Source organism: Parus major, chromosome Z (assembly GCF_001522545.3).
Source record: "Parus major isolate Abel chromosome Z, Parus_major1.1, whole genome shotgun sequence".
NCBI classification, from domain to species: Eukaryota; Metazoa; Chordata; class Aves; order Passeriformes; family Paridae; genus Parus; species Parus major.
In genome coordinates, this window is record NC_031799.1 from 36747097 (window position 1) to 36751439 (window position 4343).

Consider the following 4343-nt stretch of genomic DNA (forward strand, 5'->3'; position numbering starts at 1 on the left):
TTTATTTTTAATAGCTTTAAAAAGAGCTCTGAACAAAAGTGCTTGCTCCATGATGCAGCGCCAAGCTAAAGCACACAGGGCAGGTATGTTGCCCACATGCCAACCGGCAAAAATAAGTAGAGTGGGTGAGGTTTCCTGTGGCGCTGTGGGGGCTGAGGGAGAAACACTTTCAGGAAAAAAGGAGATGACAAGATAAGAGAAAATGGAGAGGCATAAGCAGAAGTGCTTCCCTTCCCTGAGCCCCTTCCCTGTGGGCCTTCAGCAGTGGGGCAGCTCCACACATGGATGTCTCTGTACTGTCCTATGTGTCCTAAAGCTGGTCAAACCTCCTTGCTTTGGGATGCTCCTTGGCAGACTCCAGCTTGATCCACCAGGAAGGGCCCTGTTTGTCTCACCCTGGTCTGCAGTGAAGGAAGGGAGTTTTGAATTTCCAGGCAGGAAAATCTTGCTCTGCAAACATCATCTGAGTTATTCCATGGGAGTAAAGCTCTGACAAATAAAAGCCTCCTCACACAAAACCGTGTTATTTGCACAAGACATAATTTCTACCAGGTCAGACATGCAGATTCTCCCTTCTACTCAAGGATTCAAATTTGTATATATGGCTTTGGTTTTGGTCATAAGATTTTTGTTTGGCTTTCATATGATTTGGGTTTTTTTATGTAGCTAGATCCTCAAGGAAAGAAAAGAAATTAACCCAGTGAAAGCATGGTCCCAGTTACTTTAGGATCAGGCTATGCAAGGGCAGTCAAAAGCTCATAGAAGAGGGCTCTCCAGCTGGAACTGCTGCCGTTCACAGCTCATACTTCAGTAATCGTCACATTTGTTTCTGTTTCACAGCATCATAAAAGACAGCAAGCAACCCTGAGCCAAGCAAGAATTTAAATATGTCTTTGAGGCCTTTCCCATTTAGAAAATCGCTTGTGTCTGTTTGATACTAAGGGCTGCTTCTGAATATAAATGCTTCCCTGAATCAGGGCTACATAAGTATCAGAAGCTTAGATCAAGGAGCTGATCTGTCCAAATCAGACATTGGAGACATGATGAAATGCTGCAGATCTTCCCTTTAATGAAACTTAGTTTATGAAAACCCTTTAATAAAGCTGCAGTGAGTATATTTACATTCCCAAAAGAGAAGAGCTCTCTCTCAAAACAAAAAAAAAATTACCACAATTAATAATATACTGATATTCTTCATAATGCCAGTAGATTGCAAGTTTTTGTTGAGCTGTTCATCATTTTGAATTTTCATGCATCTCTTTATTCCACAATCACATCTACACCCGCTGGGGCACTTTAGGGACTAAAATTCATTGCTGCATATTAAAAATAGCAAATGAATCTCATTATTTCTTTTGTACCTCTCCAGTTTATTCAGCATACAAAAGACAGAATCAATAGCATCCTGCCTCAGGAATAGGGTTATTTTTGTATTTTTTTAATACTGCTGCAGATTTTTGGCTTTACTCTTGAAACTGTGATGTGCTGCACCAATATATTTTCACTCTATGAGTTTTCAGATCATCTGCATTTTGCTGTGCTAATCCTAGATGTTTAATATCAAGGAAAATAGTATTTATATCCCATTCATCTCTTTCTCCAGCATCTCCTGTGTATCTGCATGTTAATTTCCCATTGCCAAGAGTCTGAATATTCAGAAATATTCAAAAATTTGCTTCTCAGGGGTGCAGACCCAAGTAAGCACTTACACCTAAGCTTTATGTATAATATAAGAGAAATTTGGGCTCGAGTAGCTGAGGTGCACCCTTGAGCTGAGAGAGACATAGTAGGATAAAGGAGGGAGGTGGTGTTCCTATGGGCTCTACCTTTTGGGAAGAGCTGGGACTTGTAGATCTGGGTAGAATTCTGGAATTGTTCTGCTTCTTGTTTTAGAAAAGAAATGTGATATTTGCTTTCCTTCCATCTTTCAGCACTTCAGCAGTTGCCCACTGTTTTCAAATAGTTAGAAGTGGAAGAAAATTATTCAGGAAACAGTATCTTTAACACCTAAGGAGGTGTGTCATCCAGGTGACCTGTATATGTCTAGAATTTTTTTAATTTTTTTTTCAGTTTATTCCCTTTTGTATTTTCTGATTTTTCATTCCATCCACTTTGTATATATTTTTTTAGATGAAAGCAAAGCAAGTTCAGGTTTTCAACCATGCTAATTCTTTTTTAATATAATCTCTCGATTTATTAACAGATGGACTTCCTACCAATAGTGCTCTTTGCCCAGCATACTGATAAAATGTTTTCTATTTGTTCTCACGTGTCTGAGAGAGACAATCCACTTTGCTCTAACTGTCCTCTTTTCTCTGAAATCATCAGCTGCATAATTACTCTGCATTACACATGGATTCCTGTGATGCCCCAAACCATTCACTGGTTCAGGTTATTTGATTTTATTATTCTTGATCCTGAAACACAAGACTCAAGACTTTCAATTTTATGACAAAATTCTTTCTAGTGTAACTTTTTGGATATGTTTTACCATTCTGTTTAGTTTTAAGGCAGAACAGAAAACACTTTTTCCTTCTTTCCTTTTCCCATTTCTTCTGGGACTTTCCCCTGAAATCTGAACTTTTCAAGTAAAGCAAAGCAGATGTTTTGCCATAGTTTTCACAACTGTAAGTCCCTGACAAGCTATATATTGTAGATGTGTCCAGTGCAACAACCACCGTATAAATATCTTTACATATAGTGAGTCGCAATAAAATTAATATGAATATGTACCCCAGTAAACTAATCTTCTACCTGTTTGGGAAAAAATTAACTTCTGTTTGTATTTTCAGACATATAAATATTTATTTCTCACCCTGGTAAAGTGATTAGAAGGAAACCCTATTCATACTTACAGTGATGTGAATTTGTGATAGAATTTGCAAATATTTTAGTTTTATTTCTTTGACTTCTGCCTAATTTATGACTCAGGTAGCTACATGATGTGTCTAAACTCTGACTAAATGTTTACAAATTTGGGAAAAAATTGAGGTCTGATATGAACTTATATTAAATTTATCTTGAGTGCACTTCAGATGCACTAACTGATTGCATCTCAACCAATGTACCGAAAGAGGAGTCATCCTTGAAAGACATCTTGACTTTTTCTTCCTTTAGAAAGTACAATCATTATCAGTTTGCTTCTGTTTCCTTTTTTCCTTTCACTGAGGCAATGTTTGTTCTCTCTATAAAATAGAACCAAACAATGCTATTATGTGAGTCATCAGAAAAGAGCAGCAGCAGTCCTACATGGTTGTTGATGGTGATCAGTCTAAATTGCTTATTGCCGCCCTGCCAATCCCTTGGAAACTTTGGCATTTGGAGGATAACTGGGATTTACTTGTTTCAGTAACTTGGTGCCTTACTGCCCGTAAGACAATAAGCAAAACCAGTTTTACCTGAGAACTAGGTTTGCATTCCCAAAACATTGCAAGTCTAACACTGCAGACTTACCTCAGCAGACTGCAAAACATCAAACACTAGAAACGAAAAGCGGAGATAGCTACCTTCTAAGTATAATACAGGACATATCCCTAGCTGTACATCCCTAGTCCAGAATACACCCAATTTTGCTAGATGTTAAGAGACGTCATGCTGCCACATCAAAATGTTTCCTATTGTCCTTAAATTGATAGTTCAATCCACTAACCATCAAACAGTAAAAGTAGCCTTCCTGCTTTCATCTCACTATGAAAGGGAAAAAAGAACAGATAAATTGGCAGTATTCTTACATCCCATGGCTTTTTTTATTTTTTTTAACAAAGAATAGCATACTATCAGAGCAGCAGTAGGGAAAGAGAACAAGAAAAGAAAATTCAGTCTCTGAAATTTTACTATGCAGAAAATCTCTTGTTTCTCTGCAACTCTTCTAATACTGCCATCTGAGTTAGAACCTCACATCCTGGTGCACTGGACATCTGACAGTAGTTGGAGTAAAAAGATTTTGAGGCACACATCATGAACATGTACATAAAAAAATTACAAGGCCTAAACAATTCCAAACAATGCAAGGAAATTACTGAAATTAAAAAGGATTGAGAAATATGTTCTCCTTCTTGAATCAAATGTCAGTGTGTCAGAAATTCAGCAGACCTCTTCAGCTTCCAGTACAGAAAAATTGTCATTCACGGACGTGCTCTGCAGATTCTACTAGTCAGCAAAAAAGATTCGTTTGCTCTGTATTCAAACAGAGAGAAGGGGGAATCACAATACTGAAGCACCATTCTAGGCTCCCAAACGGAAATTAAACACAGCAGTAGAGGCAAATTAACAATATTCAACGCACCTAACAAGTCGTAACGGAGCGATTGGCTGAGCCTGTTACCCGGCCGGGCGCAGGTGGC

General features: G+C 38.1%; 1 long non-coding RNA gene across 1 annotated transcript in view; it reads right to left on the reverse strand.

The window, feature by feature from the left end:
- Window positions 1–4343, reverse strand: part of LOC107198525 — a 19890-nt gene extending 15547 nt beyond the window's left edge. The window contains exon 1 of the long non-coding RNA XR_001519036.1: window positions 4286–4343. This is a non-coding gene — a long non-coding RNA (uncharacterized LOC107198525). The remainder of the gene's footprint in view (window positions 1–4285) is intronic.